This window comes from Euprymna scolopes, chromosome 14 (assembly GCF_053919585.1).
Source record: "Euprymna scolopes isolate OS-2025 chromosome 14, ASM5391958v1, whole genome shotgun sequence".
NCBI lineage: Eukaryota > Metazoa > Mollusca > Cephalopoda > Sepiida > Sepiolidae > Euprymna > Euprymna scolopes.
In genome coordinates, this window is record NC_136495.1 from 69,312,665 (window position 1) to 69,338,411 (window position 25,747).

A 25,747-nucleotide genomic window follows, 5' to 3' on the forward strand; every position below is an offset into this window, starting at 1 on the left:
GTAACATAACGGTTGCAGAAAAGAAATGGTAAAACCAATCAAATTATGGATACATTTCTACAACTTATCAAGACACTAAAACAGAACAGACATTTACCGGCCCAAATATAGTAACAGCATTGCATACATTGTGATATTAGGTTGGTGCAAAAAATGTCGTTTTTTTATGTTTAACTACAGGGTGGTCAAAAAGTCAGGTAACATTTTAAAGAAAAACGATATTAGCAATACACGTATATTTAAGTACCATACATTGAAATATAAAATGAAACAAACATGAAATATGTTTATTTTGTTAACTTAAATCTTTCTTCAAAATGTTTAGAATTGTTCCCCTTTTTATTTCTGATTGGCGTGCCATATTTCGTGATGATGTTTTGGGGGTTTCATCCACAATTGCCTGGACAGTAGCAATATTCTCATCAGACCGACCGGTTCTTGGTCTTCCTGACCGAGGTAAGTCAACAACAGAACCGGTTTCATCAAATTTCCTATTTAATTTAATTACATGCTTTCGTGTTACAGTAAAGCCAGGAAACAATGTAGAGAACTGGCGAGCAGTTTCAGCAGCATTTTTATTGTACTGAGTGTACAATCTTACAATAGCAACCTTTTGCGGCGTTGTTAACTTTTGGGTGGCCATTATACCTGAAAGAAAGAAGAATATAAATGACACAACACATAGATTTAAAATTAAAGTTTATATATTACACTCAAATATTTAAACAAATAATATTAAACAAATAGAGATTAATGGATCATATTGTTTTTTCCACCTTTAACATGTTACCTGACTTTTTGACCACCCTGTATATGTATAAAACGACATTATTTTTGCACCAACCTTATAGTATCAGGCGTGAGAAAATGTTTAAAGTGATCGAGAAAACCAACATTACGAGAAGCAGAGAGATCAATGGATTTAATGGATGAACTCCAAGAAAGATTTGATGAAAAAAAAAGAAGTTTCAGAGTCAATTTCTCAACCATCTTTAAGAATCTCAGAAAGGAAAGGGACATATCTACGATTGAAAGACACAAATTGAATCTTAACAAGATTAAATGAAACAAGTCATTTCGTACTCCAATCCACAACTGAACTTGGGTCAATGAGGACTAGCTACATATTTCAACTGATTCCAGAAAGCAACACCAGAATAGAGAGCAGTATCATAAGCATACATATAAATTTTCAGAATAATATTCTGTGGAAGATAATTGAGAAGAAATCGTATTGAGTCTTGATGAACAGCAGCACTGACAAGAAAAGAGAATGAAGACACCATCCAGAGTTACAAGTTTCAATCAGAAAGAAAAGACTTAATAATGCCAAGAACCTTATCATAAGTACCACAATCCTGAGAGGTGTGTAAAAGACCAGAATACCACACTCTGTCGAGCACTTTCAAAATATCATATGCAATAGTCCTACCATTTCCTGAATTATCTACAGGGAGATCTGCTCAGTTGCGGCAGTTAAAAGATAAGCAGTTAAACAGAAGTCACAAAAATCATACTGAATATCACTAAAAAAGTTCAAACTTTTCAGAAAATGTCATAAGCCTTTCTGATCGATATTGACGATCTGCCAAAGAAAATGAATTTTTTGTTCTACTCAGTGTTCCTAATGCTTTGGCTCGATTGTTTCTCTAAATGTTCATGCATCATTACCAGGTTAGTGTTTCTCATATAGAGGCCAATAATGACTCTATGCTGATGGTTCATCTCTGAGAGTCTTAGTCATTCTATTCTGAACAGGTATAGTTTTGAAAAGCCACTGCTTTTTAGATAAGTGAAACATTAATTATCACAGCCTGTTTGGAGTTGCAAAAACTGAGGACTGACCTGACAAACCTATATTTTTTAGCACAGTTCAGTAAGTTCTCAGAGTTCTAACAATTAATTTAACACTCAATATCTAACGCTTGATATTTTAAGGAATTATATTTATATGTGTGAGCAAAATCCTACCTGTATTTCCCTAGAGCTTAAACTTTGATCGTTTGCTGGTGTTATTAAATTATTGAGATCAGAAAGATATACCTCGGATTCCAGTTTTTTTCATGTCATACTTAAAAACTTAGTATTTAGTTATTCACTTTCAGCATTGTTTAAGCCAGCACTATTAGGAACAGTAAGTTCCACTAGGATTGCTACTATCTGCATATGTCAGATTTAACAGCTTTGTTTTTAAGGATTTCTTTTCCATGTGTGTTTTTAAACTTGTAAAAGTTATGACCTATACACTTAGAATATCTTTTCGCTTTTTTTATTCTACTTCATGCCTTCTCAGAAAACAAAGGGATCCTTCCTTAAGCTTGATTTCCTTATAAAATACACTAGTATCAATGGGTGTATTTATTAGAAATGTTGCTACATTTGAGAATATCTACGTTGCACACCTCAGAAAATTGACTTATTTCTCAACTTAGATCTTAGAACAAAGGGCCACTTCCTGGAGCTAACATTTGATTTCTATATAAGATACATAGATATCTGCATGTTCAATTAATGTTTTCCTTTAAACACCTTATGTTAATAAAGAACTGAAGAATATCATTTTGTTGCTTTTTTATTAATTTAATTCAAAGAGATCAAAGGCAGGAACATTTGATTTCCCTATGTTAAATCTATATCCAAGTTAATTTATTTATTGCGGACTACTATCCTCATCTTTCTGCCAACTATTCCTCGGGCTTTCGTCAGGTGGTAACCACAATGGGATAGGAACTCCGAATCTCCTAACTGCATTCTCAGCAATTACTGCCATCCATAATTGTTGTCGTCTCACCAGGTTTTGGCCAAGTAAGCCTCTTGCCGGCTTTGGGTAGGATTGAAACCGCTATCTTCAGACAATTCTCACCTGGAACTGTAGAGATTCAACGTCTCTATCTACTGTGCCGTGGGTCCCGAAGGGAGATCAAGGTTGGACATTTTGATCTTATAAATCCATGTTTATTATCTGATCTTCCATACGAATGGTATATATATATTTTTTTAATTTTAAAGATGAGGATAATAGTTAGCAATAAATAAATTAATAAATAATACTCGTCTCAATAATGAATTCCAATTAAAAAATATATTTATATCCAAGTGTTGTCAAACTTTTTCATTATTTGCGTTGCCTCTATCAGAGCAGGTATGATGTTTATTTATTTCAAGGACAATATTTCAAGCTAATCTTCAGGTACTGATATTTGGTTACCATATCACGTTTAGCTTTATTGATGGCATAGTCAATTCAGACAGTTAAATGATTGGAGTAGTCCTTTCAAGTTTGTTCAATATGACAATGTTTTGATGGCCTTGCCTTTTATATATCTGTAGGTAAAAATACTGTAATCTTTCGTTTGATGTCATGGGTGAAAGTTCATGCTCTCAGATGTTTGCAAATTTCTCAAGCAACAGTTATCCATCACACTTCCAGTGTAGACATCTACATACTTTGTTGAATTGGGCAGTATAATGAGCATGTTCTAAAAGGATTTTGCACAAACACATTAGGTGGCTTGAACTTTGACTGGCCACTTTACTAAACCTGCTTTTTTATCTTTCAATTTTATTATATTTTTGATTTTGCTGGAATGACGCATCGTAATGTATACCAGGCATTCACCTATTATTTCAGATACTGCAAACAAGACTTTTTAAGATTCTAATTGTCCCTTTACATGCTATAGTTTATGTATTTTCAAATGCATCTTTCGTAAAAACATTTTGTTACACAGTTTACAGGGATAATGTTTTTCAATGGTATGTCTTTGCATGTGGGTGTTTAAATTTTGTTTTAGTGCAAATTATTTGCCACAAACTTCACAATAAGGTTTTAATCCCGTGTGTGATTGCATGTGCCTGTTTAACTTTGATCTCTCTACAAATGATGAGCCACATTCTTCACAAGAAAAGGGTCTTTCTCCACTATGAATTCTCTGGTGCCTTATTAACTTTGACCCGTTTGCAAATGATGAGCCACACTCGTCACAAGAATAAGGCTTGTCTCCAGTATGTGTTTGTGTATGCATGTGAAATGCTGACATAAGTGAAAATGATAAGCCACAATTTTTGCAAGAATAAGGTTTTTTCTCCAAGATGTGTTTGCATGTGTCTTTGTAACGTTGTTTTCCATGCATACAATAAGCCACAAAAATCACACGAATAATGTTTTGTATTTTTTTGTTTTATTTTACTTCAGTCGAAGTTCTCAGAAATCAAGGGGCCCACAACCTGGGGCTAACACTTGAAGTCTATATGAGATACATAGATATTCGAATGTTCCATTTAAGTTCTTTATCTCTCAAGCACTGAGTTAGTAAAGAAATTGAGAACATAATTTTTCTCTCCCCAATTAACCATTTTCATACGTTGTAGTATATCTTTCATTTTGGTCTCTTTGTCTTACTGGATTCCAGGACAAGAATTTATCTAGTCTGGTGGAGTATCCAGCTTCGTGCTATTATTTTAGGTAACATCACTTGGAGAAGGTGCACCATCCCTCGTAAAAAGCTAATGTAGGTTAGCCATAGTGAGGAGATCTTATTTGGGCAGTGAATACTATGTGATTTTGAATATTTGGTCAGGGTTTACTTCTATGGAAAAAGTATCCTCATGCCAGGTTGTTCTGACAAACCCCTGTACAGAAAGACCTGCAAGGACAGTGTCTAGTAGGCATTCAAGTTCTCTCTCGTAGGCATTCAAGTTGTGTCTTAACATGTGCCTATTTAAGCTAGATGTCTGTGCAAATTATGAAGCACATACTTCACATGAATAAGGTTTTTCTCCTGTGTGTATTCGCATGTGTATCTGTAATCTAGATATATACATAAATATTAATCCACACACTTCACAAGAAATAGTTTTTTCTTCACTGTGTTTGCATGTGCCTCTTTATGGTTGACATCAATGAAAATGATGATCCACACACTTCGGCAATTTATAGGATTATCTTCAGTGTGAGTTCATATATGTATTTTTAATGTATCTCTTCTTGGAAATAATGAACTACAAACTTCGCAAGAATAAGGCTTTACTGTGTAAGCATATGCCTTTTAAAATTTGCCTTCTGTGAAAATTCTGAGTTACAAATTTCACAAGAATAAGGTTTTTCTCTTTTTTTGTTTTATTTTACTTCAGCCGAAGTTCTCAGAAATCATGGTGCTCACAACCTGGGGCTAACACTTGAAGTCTATATGAGATACATAGATATTCGAATGTTCCATTTAAGTTCGTTATCTCTCAAGCACTGAGTTAGTAAAGAAATTGAGAACATAATTTTCCTCTCCCCAATTAACTATTTTCATACGTTGTAGTATATCTTTCATTTTGGTCTCTTTGTCTTACTGGATTCCAGGACAAGAATTTATCTAGTCTGGTGGAGTATCCAGCTTCGTGCTATTATTTTAGGTAACATCACTTGGAGAAGGTGCACCATCCCTCGTAAAAAGCTAATGTAGGTTAGCCATAGTGAGGAGATCTTATTTGGGCAGCGAATACTATGTGATTTTGAATATTTGGTTAGGGTTTACTTCTATGGAAAAAGTATCCTCATGCCAGGTTGTTCTGACAAACCCCTGTACAGAGAGACCTTAGACACTCGAGGATAGTGTCTAGTAGGCATTCAAGTTCTCTCCAGTGTGTGTTAGCACATGTATTTTTAATGTGGATGCATATGCAAATGATGAGTTGCACACTTTGCAAGAATAAGCTTTTTCCCTTTTTTTTGTATTTTACTCCAGTAAGTTTTAAGAGATCAAGGGGCTCCTTCCTGGAGCTAACACTTGATTCCGTTATGATTTAAATTTATATCTGAGGGCTCTTTTAAGAATAGATACTGTTCCCTTTATGGCTGCTATCTGTATTTCATTAGAGCTTGGTCTTCCAGGGATTGCTTCTAAGTATTTATGAAGATTCTTTTTTATTAAGCCAGTTGCTTCTATCACAACCGGTATAATGTTTATTTCTTTTTCCATTTTTTTTTTTCTTCCTTTGAAGATTGTAATGCTGGGCATGGGGCAGCCAAACCAGCTGCCAACACTGCCCCGCTTTTTTATTGAAACCAACCGAGAGCTCTTTTTAGTATCCTCGCTGTTCCCTTAAGTGCAATTGTCTGAATCTCTTTTGCACTTGGTTCACCAGGAATATTAGTTAGATAGGACTTCAGGTTCTTCTTCATAAGTCCTGTGGCACCTATGATAACTGGTATGATCGATATCCCCTTTAGGTTCCAGTTTCTTTTCATATCATACATGAGACCTTGGTATTTGGTCTGTTTCTCTCTTTCAGCTCTGTTAAGACCGCCATCATTAGGAACACTCACTTCAATCAGTATGTGTTCGCATGTGTGCATTTAGCTTGGGATTATCTGAAAATGCTAACTCACAAACCTCACATAAATATTTTTCGTTTGTTTGCATCATTACTTATGAGATTTTTATGAAAGTTTTGTTTATAAAAATTCTTTTTAATATATGTTCATGAAATGTTTTCTTTTTCTTCCATTCTCCCTGAAAATTAACAGATTTTATTTATAAAAAAAACAAAATCATAAAATAAATTTCATGTGCTAAAAAAATTAATCTCAAATTTATTTTGTTTACAAATTTGTTTTATTGAAACAGTAATATCATTACAATGAATTTAACTAAAATTATAAGAAACTAAGAAAAAATAAATGAAAATAATATCTACATATTAATACTGTATTACCTTTAACATACATACGTACATGTCACTGTTTCCAGATTATTAATTATTTGATCAGGAGATCCTAATTATTAAAATGGATAATAGAAAGTATAACTAGAGCTATGACAGCAACATATTCTTTTCATTGTTTTGACTCTCGAGTATATATCCGACACAGTTAATCAAGAGAGAACCACAACACTCTATATAAAAAACATATGAGATATAAACAGATACACACTCGAGAATCAAAACAATGAAAAGAATATGCTGTTGTCAGCATAAAACATACTACGAACATTAAATTATTAGTATATAGATACACTAATTTAATATTCATAGTATGTTATCACCTATCGTCGTTTCTGATAAATAAGACCTCCAAATCACTGAAGACAGCATGTAAAAAAATATTTTTTAAAATGACGTTGCTTTTGGGCCGTAAGTTTTCAAAGAAACATGTTTTTTTTTTTGGCTTCCTTGGCATGATTTCTCAGATAAATTTTGTTCTTAAAATTGTAATGTAAAAATAGTTGGAAAAATATTTAATCATTTATTAGTATCTTTAATGTACGTATGTGTGTCATGGTTTATTTAAAAAATAATAGACTCAGTGTAAGTCTTTTAATTCTATAAAAAATATCTTGAATTATTATTGAAACAAAACTGACACTTATTTCTACTGCAGCCGTGGAATTTCTACAGCCCCCCCCCTAGTCAATGATAAATTTTTAAATATTTAAATTCGATTTTGTTCAGATATGTCTCTAAAGTAAACAATCTTGCAAATTTTATGCATGAACGAAACATGAATAGTGGAGTGTCATAAGTAGTAAAGACAGCAGTTATTTTAAGAGATTAGAAAAGTTATAATTTATAAAATATCACAGACAAGCCAATTTCGTTTTAGTCTAAAGAATAAGATATCTCTTAATCACTAAATGGAAACAAATTTTAATTATATATTCCCATATTCCTTTAATTTTCTATCTATTTTTAATAATGAAAGCTAAAACAAGTTAACTTTTTTATATTCTGCAATAAACAATAATTTCAGAAAAATATTTATTTTATCATTTTAGCATTTGTTAGTGTTGTGGTGGCACCCACTCATTTACATATGTGGATAATATTACACATAAATAGCAAGACTTGGTTAGTCTGAGTGTGTGTTAACCAGAAGCCACCGAAGGCCAAGCCGAGAGCAGATATATTCTCCAGCCAAGACTCTCTTACTTGGCAACCATTACGTAAATATACTGTAAATATACTTTTCCTAATACACTTCTTATTGATCTACCTTTGTTTGTTGAGTCTTCATTTGTATTGCCTTATACGTTATTTGGTTCAACCTGCAAACATAACAGTTGGCGACGAAGATGAACGCCAAACATAACAGTTAGTAAAGAAGATTACTGTAAACATTAGAAACCAAGAAAATGAGTCATTGATGAGTTAGTTTCTGTTTTCAATGAAAATAATTCTTATATACCTGCTTCCAAAAGGTAGAGATTCTTTTCATAGTTGAAAAAATATGATGTGTTGACAAAAAAAAATCCTATGTTTTCTTAGTAAAAAATTAAATCAAAAGTAGAGGCATGTTTAATAATTTAAATATTTTCTCTTTGAAAGCTATGAAAAATTGATTTTAATAATTGCTGATTGGAATAAAATTCACTTGATCTATGTTAAAAATGAGATACAGTGTAACAACTTGACAGAAAAATGAATACAAGCCTCAACTGATGTTCGAACAAACACAGATTTTATTGATTCGCCCAACACTGTGAAATATTGAAAGAAGGGATTATGGTAAATACGACAATAATTTTACACATTCAATCAGTTTATACATTAAGTTCATAGAAATATTGGAATGTAGTTTTACCTGTGTGCCCTAACAAATATCACAGAAATATTCGAATGTAGTTTTACCTGTGTGCCCTAACAAATATCACATAAATATTCGAATGTAGTTTTACCTGTGTGCCCTAACAAATATCACAGAAATATTGGAATGTAGTTTTACCTGTGTGCCCTAACAAATATCACAGAAATATTCGAATGTAGTTTTACCTGTGTGCCCTAACAAATATCACAGAAATATTGGAATGTAGTTTTACCTGTGTGCTCTAACAAATATCACAGAAATATCAGAATGTAGTTGTACCTGTGTGCCCTAACAAATATCACAGAATATTGGAATGTAGTTTTACCTGTGTGCCCTAACAAATATCACAGAAATATTGGAATGCAGTTTTACCTGTGTGCCCTAACAAATATCACAGAAATATTGGAATGTAGTTTTACCTGTGTGCTCTAACAAATATCACAGAAATATTGGAATGTAGTTTTACCTGTGTGCCCTAACAAATATCACAGAAATATTCGAATGTAGTTTTACCTGTGTGCTCTAACAAATATCACATAAATATTGGAATGTAGTCTTACCTGTGTGCCCTAACAAATATCACAGAAATATTGGAATGTAGTTTTACCTGTGTGCCCTAACAAATATCACAGAAATATTGGAATGTAGTTGTACCTGTGTGCCCTAACAAATATCACAGAAATATTCGAATGTAGTTTTACCTGTGTGCCCTAACAAATATCACAGAAATATTCGAATGTAGTTTTACCTGTGTGCTCTAACAAATATCACAGAAATATCAGAATGTAGTTGTACCTGTGTGCCCTAACAAATATCACAGAAATATTGGAATGTAGTTTTACCTGTGTGCCCTAACAAATATCACAGAAATATTGGAATGTAGTTGTACCTGTGTGCCCTAACAAATATCACAGAAATATTCGAATGTAGTTTTACCTGTGTGCTCTAACAAATATCACAGAAATATCAGAATGTAGTTGTACCTGTGTGCCCTAACAAATATCACAGAAATATTGGAATGTAGTTTTACCTGTGTGCCCTAACAAATATCACAGAAATATCAGAATGTAGTTGTACCTGTGTGCCCTAACAAATATCACAGAAATATTCGAATGTAGTTTTACCTGTGTGCTCTAACAAATATCACAGAAATATTGGAATGTAGTTTTACCTGTGTGCTCGCACAAATATCACAGAAATATCAGAATGTAGTTGTACCTGTGTGCCCTAACAAATATCACAGAATATTGGAATGTAGTTTTACCTGTGTGCCCTAACAAATATCACAGAAATATTCGAATTTAGTTTTACCTGTGTGCCCTAATATCACAGAAATATTGGAATGTAGTTTTACCTGTGTGCCCTAACAAATATCACAGAAATATTCAAATGTAGTTTTACTTGTGTGCTCTAACAAATATCACAGAAATATTCGAATGTAGTTTTACCTGTGTGCCCTAACAAATATCACAGAAATATTCAAATGTAGTTTTACTTGTGTGCCTAACAAATATCACAGAAATATTCGAATTTAGTTTTACCTGTGTGCCCTAATATCACAGAAATATTGGAATGCAGTTTTACCTGTGTGCCCTAACAAATATCACAGAAATATTGGAATGCAGTTTTACCTGTGTGCCCTAACAAATATCACAGAAATATTCGAATGTAGTTTTACCTGTGTGCCCTAACAAATATCACATAAATATTCAAGTGTAGTTTTACCTGTGTTCCCTAACAAATATCACAGAAATATTCAAATGTAGTTTTACTTGTGTGCCCTAACAAATATCACAGAAATATTGGAATGTAGTTTTACTTGTGTGCTCTAACAAATATCACAGAAATATTGGAATGTAGTTTTACCTGTGTGCCCTAACAAATATCACAGAAATATTGGAATGTAGTTTTACCTGTGTGCCCTAACAAATATCACAGAAATATTGGAATGTAGTTTTACTTGTGTGCTCTAACAAATATCACAGAAATATTGGAATGTAGTTTTACCTGTGTGCCCTAACAAATATCACAGAAATATTGGAATGTAGTTTTACTTGTGTGCCCTAACAAATATCACAGAAATATTGGAATGTAGTTTTACCTGTGTGCCCTAACAAATATCACAGACATATTCAAATGTAGTTTTACCTGTGTGCCCTAACAAATATCACAGAAATATTCGAATGTAGTTTTATCTGTGTGCCCTAACAAATATCACATAAATATTCAAGTGTAGTTTTACCTGTGTGCCCTAACAAATATCACAGAAATATTCAAATGTAGTTTTACCTGTGTTCCCTAACAAATATCACAGAAATATTCAAATGTAGTTTTACTTGTGTGCTCTAACAAATATCACAGAAATATTGGAATGTAGTTTTACCTGTGTGCCCTAACAAATATCACAGACATATTCAAATGTAGTTTTACCTGTGTGCCCTAACAAATATCACAGAAATATTCGAATTTAGTTTTACCTGTGTGCCCTAATATCACAGAAATATTGGAATGTAGTTTTACCTGTGTGCCCTAACAAATATCACAGAAATATTCAAATGTAGTTTTACTTGTGTGCTCTAACAAATATCACAGAAATATTCGAATGTAGTTTTACCTGTGTGCCCTAACAAATATCACATAAATATTCAAATGTAGTTTTACCTGTGTGCCCTAACAAATATCACAGAAATATTCGAATGTAGTTTTACTTGTGTGCTCTAACAAATATCACAGAAATATTCGAATGTAGTTTTACCTGTGTGCCCTAACAAATATCACATAAATATTCAAATGTAGTTTTACTTGTGTGCCCTAACAAATATCACATAAATATTCAAGTGTAGTTTTACCTGTGTGCCCTAACAAATATCACATAAATATTCAAATGTAGTTTTACCTGTGTGCCCTAACAAATATCACAGAAATATTCGAATGTAGTTTTACTTGTGTGCTCTAACAAATATCACAGAAATATTCGAATGTAGTTTTACCTGTGTGCCCTAACAAATATCACATAAATATTCAAATGTAGTTTTACCTGTGTGCCCTAACAAATATCACAGAAATATTCGAATGTAGTTTTACTTGTGTGCTCTAACAAATATCACAGAAATATTCGAATGTAGTTTTACCTGTGTGCCCTAACAAATATCACATAAATATTCAAATGTAGTTTTACCTGTGTGCCCTAACAAATATCACAGAAATATTCAAATGTAGTTTTACTTGTGTGCTCTAACAAATATCACAGAAATATTCGAATGTAGTTTTACCTGTGTGCCCTAACAAATATCACATAAATATTCAAATGTAGTTTTACTTGTGTGCTCTAACAAATATCACATAAATATTCAAGTGTAGTTTTACCTGTGTGGCCTAACAAATATCACATAAATATTCAAATGTAGTTTTACCTGTGTGCCCTAACAAATATCACAGAAATATTCGAATGTAGTTTTACTTGTGTGCTCTAACAAATATCACAGAAATATTCGAATGTAGTTTTACCTGTGTGCCCTAACAAATATCACATAAATATTCAAATGTAGTTTTACCTGTGTGCCCTAACAAATATCACAGAAATATTCGAATGTAGTTTTACCTGTGTGCCCTAACAAATATCACATAAATATTCAAATGTAGTTTTACCTGTGTGCCCTAACAAATATCACATAAATATTCAAATGTAGTTTTACCTGTGTGCCCTAACAAATATCACAGAAATATTCGAATGTAGTTTTACTTGTGTGCTCTAACAAATATCACAGAAATATTCGAATGTAGTTTTACCTGTGTGCCCTAACAAATATCACAGAAATATTCGAATGTAGTTTTACTTGTGTGCCCTAACAAATATCACAGAAATATTCAAATGTAGTTTTACTTGTGTGCTCTAACAAATATCACAGAAATATTCAAATGTAGTTTTACTTGTGTGCTCTAACAAATATCACAGAAATATTCGAATGTAGTTTTACCTGTGTGCCCTAACAAATATCACATAAATATTCAAATGTAGTTTTACCTGTGTGCCCTAACAAATATCACAGAAATATTCGAATGTAGTTTTACTTGTGTGCTCTAACAAATATCACAGAAATATTCGAATGTAGTTTTACCTGTGTGCCCTAACAAATATCACAGAAATATTCGAATGTAGTTTTACTTGTGTGCCCTAACAAATATCACAGAAATATTCAAATGTAGTTTTACTTGTGTGCTCTAACAAATATCACAGAAATATTGGAATGTAGTTTTACCTGTGTGCCCTAACAAATATCACAGACATATTCAAATGTAGTTTTACCTGTGTGCCCTAACAAATATCACAGAAATATTCGAATGTAGTTTTATCTGTGTGCCCTAACAAATATCACAGAAATATTCAAATGTAGTTTTACCTGTGTTCCCTAACAAATATCACAGAAATATTCAAATGTAGTTTTACTTGTGTGCTCTAACAAATATCACAGAAATATTGGAATGTAGTTTTACCTGTGTGCCCTAACAAATATCACAGACATATTCAAATGTAGTTTTACCTGTGTGCCCTAACAAATATCACAGAAATATTCGAATGTAGTTTTATCTGTGTGCCCTAACAAATATCACATAAATATTCAAGTGTAGTTTTACCTGTGTGCCCTAACAAATATCACAGAAATATTCAAATGTAGTTTTACCTGTGTGCCCTAACAAATATCACAGAAATATTCAAATGTAGTTTTACTTGTGTGCTCTAACAAATATCACAGAAATATTGGAATGTAGTTTTACCTGTGTGCCCTAACAAATATCACAGACATATTCAAATGTAGTTTTACCTGTGTGCCCTAACAAATATCACAGAAATATTCGAATGTAGTTTTATCTGTGTGCTCTAACAAATATCACATACATATTGGAATGTAGTTTTACCTGTGTGCCCTAACAAATATCACAGACATATTCAAATGTAGTTTTACCTGTGTGCCCTAACAAATATCACAGAAATATTCAAATGTAGTTTTACTTGTGTGCTCTAACAAATATCACAGAAATATTCGAATGTAGTTTTATCTGTGTGCCCTAACAAATATCACATACATATTGGAATGTAGTTTTACCTGTGTGCCCTAACAAATATCACAGACATATTCAAATGTAGTTTTACCTGTGTGCCCTAACAAATATCACAGAAATATTCGAATGTAGTTTTATCTGTGTGCTCTAACAAATATCACATAAATATTCAAGTGTAGTTTTACCTGTGTGCCCTAACAAATATCACATACATATTGGAATGTAGTTTTACCTGTGTGCCCTAACAAATATCACAGACATATTCAAATGTAGTTTTACCTGTGTGCCCTAACAAATATCACAGAAATATTCGAATGTAGTTTTATCTGTGTGCCCTAACAAATATCACATAAATATTCAAATGTAGTTTTACCTGTGTGCCCTAACAAATATCACAGACATATTCAAATGTAGTTTTACCTGTGTGCCCTAACAAATATCACAGAAATATTCGAATGTAGTTTTATCTGTGTGCTCTAACAAATATCACATAAATATTCAAGTGTAGTTTTACCTGTGTGCCCTAACAAATATCACATACATATTGGAATGTAGTTTTACCTGTGTGCCCTAACAAATATCACAGACATATTCAAATGTAGTTTTACCTGTGTGCCCTAACAAATATCACAGAAATATTCGAATGTAGTTTTATCTGTGTGCCCTAACAAATATCACATAAATATTCAAATGTAGTTTTACCTGTGTGCCCTAACAAATATCACAGAAATATTCGAATTAATTTTACCTGTGTGCCCTAATATCACAGACATATTCAAATGTAGTTTTACCTGTGTGCCCTAACAAATATCACAGAAATATTGGAATGTAGTTTTACCTGTGTGCCCTAACAAATATCACAGAAATATTCGAATGTAGTTTTACCTGTGTGCCCTAACAAATATCACATAAATATTCAAATGTAGTTTTACCTGTGTGCCCTAACAAATATCACATAAATATTGGAATGTAGTTTTACCTGTGTGCCCTAACAAATATCACATAAATATTCAAATGTAGTTTTACCTGTGTGCCCTAACAAATATCACAGAAATATTCGAATTAATTTTACCTGTGTGCCCTAATATCACAGACATATTCAAATGTAGTTTTACCTGTGTGCCCTAACAAATATCACAGAAATATTCGAATGTAGTTTTACCTGTGTGCCCTAACAAATATCACATAAATATTCAAATGTAGTTTTACCTGTGTGCCCTAACAAATATCACAGAAATATTGGAATGTAGTTTTACCTGTGTGCCCTAACAAATATCACAGAAATATTCGAATGTAGTTTTACCTGTGTGCCCTAACAAATATCACAGAAATATTGGAATGTAGTTTTACCTGTGTGCCCTAACAAATATCACAGAAATATTCGAATGTAGTTTTACCTGTGTGCCCTAACAAATATCACAGAAATATTGGAATGTAGTTGTACCTGTGTGCCCTAACAAATATCACAGAAATATTCGAATGTAGTTTTACCTGTGTGCTCTAACAAATATCACAGAAATATCAGAATGTAGTTGTACCTGTGTGCCCTAACAAATATCACAGAAATATTGGAATGTAGTTTTACCTGTGTGCCCTAACAAATATCACAGAAATATCAGAATGTAGTTGTACCTGTGTGCCCTAACAAATATCACAGAAATATTCGAATGTAGTTTTACCTGTGTGCTCTAACAAATATCACAGAAATATTGGAATGTAGTTTTACCTGTGTGCTCTAACAAATATCACAGAAATATCAGAATGTAGTTGTACCTGTGTGCCCTAACAAATATCACAGAATATTGGAATGTAGTTTTACCTGTGTGCCCTAACAAATATCACAGAAATATTCGAATTTAGTTTTACCTGTGTGCCCTAACAAATATCACAGAATATTGGAATGTAGTTTTACCTGTGTGCCCTAACAAATATCACAGAAATATTCGAATTAATTTTACCTGTGTGCCCTAATATCACAGAAATATTCGAATGTAGTTTTACCTGTGTGCCCTAACAAATATCACAGAAATATTCAAATGTAGTTTTACCTGTGTGCTCTAACAAATATCACAGAAATATTGGAATGTAGTTTTACTTGTGTGCCCTAACAAATATCACAGAAATATTGGAATGTAGTTTTACTTGTGTGCCCTAACAAATATCACAGAAATATTGGAATGTAGTTTTACCTGTGTGCTCTAACAAATATCACAGAAATATTCGAATGTAGTTTTACCTGTGTGCCCTAACAAATATCACAGAAATATTCGAATGTAGTTTTATCTGTGTGCCCTAACAAATATCACAGACATATTCAAATGTAGTTTTACCTGTGTGCCCTAACAAATATCACAGAAATATTGGAATGTAGTTTTACTTGTGTGCTCTAACAAATATCACATAAATATTCAAGTGTAGTTTTACCTGTGTGCCCTAACAAATATCACATACATATTGGAATGTAGTTTTACCTGTGTGCCCTAACAAATATCACAGAAATATTGGAATGTAGTTTTACCTGTGTGCCCTAACAAATATCACAGAAATATTGGAATGTAGTTTTACCTGTGTGCCCTAACAAATATCACAGAAATATTCAAATGTAGTTTTACCTGTGTGCCCTAACAAATATCACAGAAATATTGGAATGTAGTTTTACCTGTGTGCCCTAACAAATATCACAGAAATATTGGAATGCAGTTTTACCTGTGTGCCCTAACAAATATCACAGAAATATTCGAATGTAGTTTTACCTGTGTGCCCTAACAAATATCACAGAAATATTCAAATGTAGTTTTACCTGTGTGCCCTAACAAATATCACAGAAATATTGGAATGTAGTTTTACCTGTGTGCCCTAACAAATATCACAGAAATATTGGAATGTAGTTTTACCTGTGTGCCCTAACAAATATCACAGAAATATTGGAATGCAGTTTTACCTGTGTGCCCTAACAAATATCACAGAAATATTCGAATGTAGTTTTACCTGTGTGCCCTAACAAATATCACAGAAATATTGGAATGTAGTTTTACCTGTGTGCCCTAACAAATATCACAGAAATATTCAAATGTAGTTTTACCTGTGTGCCCTAACAAATATCACAGAAATATTGGAATGTAGTTTTACCTGTGTGCCCTAACAAATATCACAGAAATATTGGAATGCAGTTTTACCTGTGTGCCCTAACAAATATCACAGAAATATTCGAATGTAGTTTTACCTGTGTGCCCTAACAAATATCACAGAAATATTCAAATGTAGTTTTACCTGTGTGCCCTAACAAATATCACAGAAATATTGGAATGTAGTTTTACCTGTGTGCCCTAACAAATATCACAGAAATATTCAAATGTAGTTTTACCTGTGTGCCCTAACAAATATCACAGAAATATTGGAATGTAGTTTTACCTGTGTGCCCTAACAAATATCACAGAAATATTGGAATGCAGTTTTACCTGTGTGCCCTAACAAATATCACAGAAATATTCGAATGTAGTTTTACCTGTGTGCCCTAACAAATATCACAGAAATATTCAAATGTAGTTTTACCTGTGTGCCCTAACAAATATCACAGAAATATTCGAATGTAGTTTTACCTGTGTGCCCTAACAAATATCACAGAAATATTCGAATGTAGTTTTACCTGTGTGCCCTAACAAATATCACAGAAATATTCGAATGTAGTTTTACCTGTGTGCCCTAACAAATATCACAGAAATATTCAAATGTAGTTTTACCTGTGTGCCCTAACAAATATCACAGAAATATTGGAATGTAGTTTTACTTGTGTGCCCTAACAAATATCACAGAAATATTGGAATGCAGTTTTACCTGTGTGCCCTAACAAATATCACAGAAATATTCAAATGTAGTTTTACCTGTGTGCCCTAACAAATATCACAGAAATATTGGAATGTAGTTTTACCTGTGTGCCCTAACAAATATCACAGAAATATTGGAATGCAGTTTTACCTGTGTGCCCTAACAAATATCACAGAAATATTCGAATGTAGTTTTACCTGTGTGCCCTAACAAATATCACAGAAATATTCAAATGTAGTTTTACCTGTGTGCCCTAACAAATATCACAGAAATATTCGAATGTAGTTTTACCTGTGTGCCCTAACAAATATCACAGAAATATTCGAATGTAGTTTTACCTGTGTGCCCTAACAAATATCACAGAAATATTCGAATGTAGTTTTACCTGTGTGCCCTAACAAATATCACAGAAATATTCAAATGTAGTTTTACCTGTGTGCCCTAACAAATATCACAGAAATATTGGAATGTAGTTTTACTTGTGTGCCCTAACAAATATCACAGAAATATTGGAATGCAGTTTTACCTGTGTGCCCTAACAAATATCACAGAAATATTCAAGTGTAGTTTTACCTGTGTGCCCTAACAAATATCACAGAAATATTGGAATGTAGTTTTACCTGTGTGCCCTAACAAATATCACAGAAATATTCGAATGTAGTTTTACCTGTGTGCCCTAACAAATATCACAGAAATATTGGAATGCAGTTTTACCTGTGTGCCCTAACAAATATCACAGAAATATTGGAATGCAGTTTTACCTGTGTGCCCTAACAAATATCACAGAAATATTCGAATGTAGTTTTACCTGTGTGCCCTAACAAATATCACAGAAATATTCAAATGTAGTTTTACCTGTGTGCCCTAACAAATATCACAGAAATATTGGAATGTAGTTTTACCTGTGTGCCCTAACAAATATCACAGAAATATTCAAATGTAGTTTTACCTGTGTGCCCTAACAAATATCACAGAAATATTGGAATGTAGTTTTACCTGTGTGCCCTAACAAATATCACAGAAATATTGGAATGCAGTTTTACCTGTGTGCCCTAACAAATATCACAGAAATATTCGAATGTAGTTTTACCTGTGTGCCCTAACAAATATCACAGAAATATTCAAATGTAGTTTTACCTGTGTGCCCTAACAAATATCACAGAAATATTCGAATGTAGTTTTACCTGTGTGCCCTAACAAATATCACAGAAATATTCGAATGTAGTTTTACCTGTGTGCCCTAACAAATATCACAGAAATATTCGAATGTAGTTTTACCTGTGTGCCCTAACAAATATCACAGAAATATTCAAATGTAGTTTTACCTGTGTGCCCTAACAAATATCACAGAAATATTGGAATGTAGTTTTACTTGTGTGCCCTAACAAATATCACAGAAATATTGGAATGCAGTTTTACCTGTGTGCCCTAACAAATATCACAGAAATATTCAAATGTAGTTTTACCTGTGTGCCCTAACAAATATCACAGAAATATTGGAATGTAGTTTTACCTGTGTGCCCTAACAAATATCACAGAAATATTGGAATGCAGTTTTACCTGTGTGCCCTAACAAATATCACAGAAATATTCGAATGTAGTTTTACCTGTGTGCCCTAACAAATATCACAGAAATATTCAAATGTAGTTTTACCTGTGTGCCCTAACAAATATCACAGAAATATTCAAATGTAGTTTTACCTGTGTGCCCTAACAAATATCACAGAAATATTCGAATGTAGTTTTACCTGTGTGCCCTAACAAATATCACAGAAATATTCGAATGTAGTTTTACCTGTGTGCCCTAACAAATATCACAGAAATATTCAAATGTAGTTTTACCTGTGTGCCCTAACAAATATCACAGAAATATTGGAATGTAGTTTTACTTGTGTGCCCTAACAAATATCACAGAAATATTGGAATGCAGTTTTACCTGTGTGCCCTAACAAATATCACAGAAATATTCAAGTGTAGTTTTACCTGTGTGCCCTAACAAATATCACAGAAATATTGGAATGTAGTTTTACCTGTGTGCCCTAACAAATATCACAGAAATATTCGAATGTAGTTTTACCTGTGTGCCCTAACAAATATCACAGAAATATTGGAATGCAGTTTTACCTGTGTGCCCTAACAAATATCACAGAAATATTGGAATGCAGTTTTACCTGTGTGCCCTAACAAATATCACAGAAATATTCGAATGTAGTTTTACCTGTGTGCCCTAACAAATATCACAGAAATATTCAAATGTAGTTTTACCTGTGTGCCCTAACAAATATCACAGAAATATTGGAATGTAGTTTTACCTGTGTGCCCTAACAAATATCACAGAAATATTGGAATGTAGTTTTACCTGTGTGCCCTAACAAATATCACAGAAATATTGGAATGCAGTTTTACCTGTGTGCCCTAACAAATATCACAGAAATATTCGAATGTAGTTTTACCTGTGTGCCCTAACAAATATCACAGAAATATTCAAATGTAGTTTTACCTGTGTGCCCTAACAAATATCACAGAAATATTGGAATGTAGTTTTACTTGTGTGCCCTAACAAATATCACAGAAATATTGGAATGCAGTTTTACCTGTGTGCCCTAACAAATATCACAGAAATATTCAAGTGTAGTTTTACCTGTGTGCCCTAACAAATATCACAGAAATATTGGAATGTAGTTTTACCTGTGTGCCCTAACAAATATCACAGAAATATTCGAATGTAGTTTTACCTGTGTGCCCTAACAAATATCACAGAAATATTGGAATGCAGTTTTACCTGTGTGCCCTAACAAATATCACAGAAATATTGGAATGCAGTTTTACCTGTGTGCCCTAACAAATATCACAGAAATATTCGAATGTAGTTTTACCTGTGTGCCCTAACAAATATCACAGAAATATTCAAATGTAGTTTTACCTGTGTGCCCTAACAAATATCACAGAAATATTGGAATGTAGTTTTACTTGTGTGCCCTAACAAATATCACAGAAATATTGGAATGCAGTTTTACCTGTGTGCCCTAACAAATATCACAGAAATATTCAAGTGTAGTTTTACCTGTGTGCCCTAACAAATATCACAGAAATATTGGAATGTAGTTTTACCTGTGTGCCCTAACAAATATCACAGAAATATTGGAATGCAGTTTTACCTGTGTGCCCTAACAAATATCACAGAAATATTCGAATGTAGTTTTACCTGTGTGCCCTAACAAATATCACAGAAATATTGGAATGTAGTTTTACCTGTGTGCCCTAACAAATATCACAGAAATATTCGAATGTAGTTTTACCTGTGTGCCCTAACAAATATCACAGAAATATTGGAATGCAGTTTTACCTGTGTGCCCTAACAAATATCACAGAAATATTGGAATGCAGTTTTACCTGTGTGCCCTAACAAATATCACAGAAATATTCGAATGTAGTTTTACCTGTGTGCCCTAACAAATATCACAGAAATATTGGAATGTAGTTTTACCTGTGTGCCCTAACAAATATCACAGAAATATTCGAATGTAGTTTTACCTGTGTGCCCTAACAAATATCACAGAAATATTGGAATGCAGTTTTACCTGTGTGCCCTAACAAATATCACAGAAATATTGGAATGCAGTTTTACCTGTGTGCCCTAACAAATATCACAGAAATATTCGAATGTAGTTTTACCTGTGTGCCCTAACAAATATCACAGAAATATTCAAATGTAGTTTTACCTGTGTGCCCTAACAAATATCACAGAAATATTGGAATGTAGTTTTACTTGTGTGCCCTAACAAATATCACAGAAATATTGGAATGCAGTTTTACCTGTGTGCCCTAACAAATATCACAGAAATATTCAAGTGTAGTTTTACCTGTGTGCCCTAACAAATATCACAGAAATATTGGAATGTAGTTTTACCTGTGTGCCCTAACAAATATCACAGAAATATTGGAATGCAGTTTTACCTGTGTGCCCTAACAAATATCACAGAAATATTCGAATGTAGTTTTACCTGTGTGCCCTAACAAATATCACAGAAATATTGGAATGTAGTTTTACCTGTGTGCCCTAACAAATATCACAGAAATATTCAAATGTAGTTTTACCTGTGTGCCCTAACAAATATCACAGAAATATTGGAATGTAGTTTTACCTGTGTGCCCTAACAAATATCACAGAAATATTGGAATGCAGTTTTACCTGTGTGCCCTAACAAATATCACAGAAATATTCGAATGTAGTTTTACCTGTGTGCCCTAACAAATATCACAGAAATATTCAAATGTAGTTTTACCTGTGTGCCCTAACAAATATCACAGAAATATTGGAATGTAGTTTTACCTGTGTGCCCTAACAAATATCACGGAAATATTGGAATGCAGTTTTACCTGTGTGCCCTAACAAATATCACAGAAATATTCGAATGTAGTTTTACCTGTGTGCCCTAACAAATATCACAGAAATATTCAAATGTAGTTTTACCTGTGTGCCCTAACAAATATCACAGAAATATTGGAATGTAGTTTTACCTGTGTGCCCTAACAAATATCACAGAAATATTGGAATGTAGTTTTACCTGTGTGCCCTAACAAATATCACAGAAATATTGGAATGCAGTTTTACCTGTGTGCCCTAACAAATATCACAGAAATATTGGAATGTAGTTTTACCTGTGTGCCCTAACAAATATCACAGAAATATTGGAATGTAGTTTTACCTGTGTGCCCTAACAAATATCACAGAAATATTGGAATGCAGTTTTACCTGTGTGCCCTAACAAATATCACAGAAATATTCGAATGTAGTTTTACCTGTGTGCCCTAACAAATATCACAGAAATATTCAAATGTAGTTTTACCTGTGTGCCCTAACAAATATCACAGAAATATTGGAATGTAGTTTTACCTGTGTGCCCTAACAAATATCACAGAAATATTGGAATGTAGTTTTACCTGTGTGCCCTAACAAATATCACAGAAATATTGGAATGCAGTTTTACCTGTGTGCCCTAACAAATATCACAGAAATATTGGAATGTAGTTTTACCTGTGTGCCCTAACAAATATCACAGAAATATTGGAATGTAGTTTTACCTGTGTGCCCTAACAAATATCACAGAAATATTGGAATGTAGTTTTACTTGTGTGCCCTAACAAATATCACAGAAATATTGGAATGTAGTTTTACCTGTGTGCCCTAACAAATATCACAGAAATATTGGAATGCAGTTTTACCTGTGTGCCCTAACAAATATCACAGAAATATTCGAATGTAGTTTTATCTGTGTGCCCTAACAAATATCACAGACATATTCAAATGTAGTTTTACCTGTGTGCCCTAACAAATATCACAGAAATATTAGAATGTAGTTTTACTTGTGTGCCCTAACAAATATCACATAAATATTCAAGTGTAGTTTTACCTGTGTGCCCTAACAAATATCACAGAAATATTGGAATGTAGTTTTACCTGTGTTCCCTAACAAATATCACAGAAATATTGGAATGTAGTTTTACCTGTGTGCCCTAACAAATATCACAGAAATATTCGAATGTAGTTTTACCTGTGTGCCCTAACAAATATCACAGAAATATTGGAATGTAGTTTTACCTGTGTTCCCTAACAAATATCACAGAAATATTCAAATGTAGTTTTCCTTTGTGCCCTAACAAATATCACTAAATATTGGAATGTAGTTTTACTTGTGTGCCCTAACAAACATCAAGAAACTGATGGATTTCAAGAGTTAGAAGGAAGTTCAATTTAATTTTGGGACATCCAACAGCTCTAAGTCCTTACAGTTGTCTGCATTAAATTGTTATCTATCAAAATTTGGAAAAATTATCTCATTTTTTAAGCTGTATAATTATTTGTCTCAATCGACAAAATTACAAAAATTTATAAAGAGGTGTTTGATTAGTTTTAATGAATTTTGTTATTTTAAAATTCGAAATTTTTTATTATTTCAGGTGTTACTTTTGTACGTTATTCTAATTTATTGTAATAAAACTAAATATCTAAATGTTTCTTTTGTTGGTGATATCATCGGAGTATACCGTAGAGTAATTCCAGCATGACCGAAAATCTTTAATGGTATAGTGTTGAAGAAAGGATAGTTCTTGTTTCAATAGATGCAGAACAATTAAAGCTAGCAATAAAAACAAATGATTTCACTTATAAATTCAATATCTGTATTTCAGTATTTGCATAATTATTTTTTAATAATTAAAATTATATTAGAAAATGGTTTTATTTTAATTTATAGTTTTTAAAACAAATATTTCATTGCAAAATATTACAGAAATCATTTTTAAATATGTAAACAATTAAGTTTTATAAAGGTTAAATAAAATGTAAAAACTCTTTTAAATGGCTTGCTTTTTTTTTTCAACATTTAACAGAGAGATGCTTGTTTTCAATTTACGCAAGTTTTACATTTTTTTGTTTTTTCTTCTGATGAGTTCCTCCTTCTGATTTGCAAAAAACAGGAATGTATAGAGTCCATGTGTGTGCATTGTATGTATGATAAGAAATTTTCTGATAGAAAGATAAAATAGTCTTTGAACAGTCTATAGGTTTATGAATGCAGTGTATTGATAACAATTTTTCCAGTTTTCGAGTGTTTGTGTTGAGGCTGGATACATCAAAGTTGGAGCAAGAGAGAATTTCACTAAATTGGCATTCATTTTTTTCAAGCAGTTCACCAAGCATGAGAAACTTTTTCTCAACAAAAATATTTGTGAAACTACTTTTCTGCTGAACTCATGACGTGACAATCCAGTTCATCACGTTTTACTTGGATCTTCTTAAAATCGTACTCAAGCATCTCATGTTTTCACTTAAAAAAGTTTTACTTCCTCTCCTATAACCTTTAAACAAGCATTATTTTTTTTAAAGCTCTGCTTTCATTCTCACAATTGGCCAAAGATTTTCATTTGTTCTTTGTTGTAAAATTAGTAATTCCTTTTTACATCATTCTTTTTTCTTCTTATCAACCTGTTCCACGAGACCATTAATCAGATCTAATTTAAAATAATATATATTGAATTATGATGATTAACTCTGAAAATCTGATTAGAGTTCCTAAAAAATCCGGTGAATAATAGTTTTACTAAAGTAAGAAAATTCAATGTTAAAAAATCTTAACTTTGATGCAACAATCGCATATAAAACTACAAAATTATTTGTATGTTTTTAACAAAAAACATGTCATTTGCAAATATTTTAATTTACACATTACCAAAAGCATCAGTTTTAAACACTTCCTTTGAATGACATATATGATTTATAATCATGCATAAAAAGTAATGATCGACCTCCCTTAATCTTACATTGAATATTTATTATTTCTGTGAATATTTTGTATAAATAAGCATATTCAAAAATATGTAAATGAACATTTAATTGAAAAAAAAATATATCTGAAAAATTCATAAAAGTAAATAAACATATTTATTTAAAAAAAAATCAGTTTACGAATATTCTTAAGTTATTATATTTAAAGACAATATTGAAATGAAACCAATGCAAAATCATAAAAGGTAATTAGGCGAGTGGCCAAACGTGTTATGACGTAGACAACAAGCAATGGCTCGAATAAGTTAATATGCGTAATTGCCAAAAAGTTTCTACAGTAAAATGCTAAGCAGATCGACAGATTAAATTTTCTCGCGTTTAGTAAAAGTAATTTATTATAAGTATATTTTCTTCGCTCCATGCATCATCGATTATACAATCAATTTATCTACTTATGTTGAAAATTTAATTAAAATCCGGTACTAAAAATATGTTTTTAAAAGCTGGTGAAAGGGCAGGTTACATGTAAATTCGAACGTTGCCTCCTTTTCGACTCATCCCTTTAGAAATAAAACAATCAAAACAACTAAATTCAAGTAATACTTACTTTTTGTTAGGCAATCTGTTTTCAAATAATTTAAATGTTTTCAAGAAATAAACGATTACAAGACGTGCTAATTAAAGTTCAAGGATAAAAGTCAACATTCAAGATGGCGAATGGAAAAGCTGGTTCGCAGAAAATTAAAGAGCGAGGTGGGGATTTAACAAACCATTTCGAAACAGGATCGATCTCATCGATGAGTATTATCGTTTAAATTATTATTTTCGATCAAAATACACTAGAGTGCTAAAGACACATTTAAAAAGTTGATTTTTAGAGTTATTCGGGTCTTTTTGGAACGAATATCAAATTAAATATTGTCGCCGACAAGTAGATTTTTTATGGGTATTTTCCCCCTACTTTCTTTCCACGTCAGCAAACACCTTTAAAATGTCGA

The 25,747-nt window shown here is 32.4% G+C and overlaps 1 long non-coding RNA gene across 1 annotated transcript; it reads right to left on the minus strand.

The window, feature by feature from the left end:
* Window positions 1-272: 272 nt before the first annotated feature.
* Window positions 273-25,747, minus strand: LOC145293061 (uncharacterized). Its single transcript, XR_013869649.1, has 2 exons — window positions 25,357-25,747; window positions 273-648 (listed from the first exon to the last, which is right to left on the minus strand). It is a non-coding gene; the product is annotated as an uncharacterized LOC145293061 (long non-coding RNA).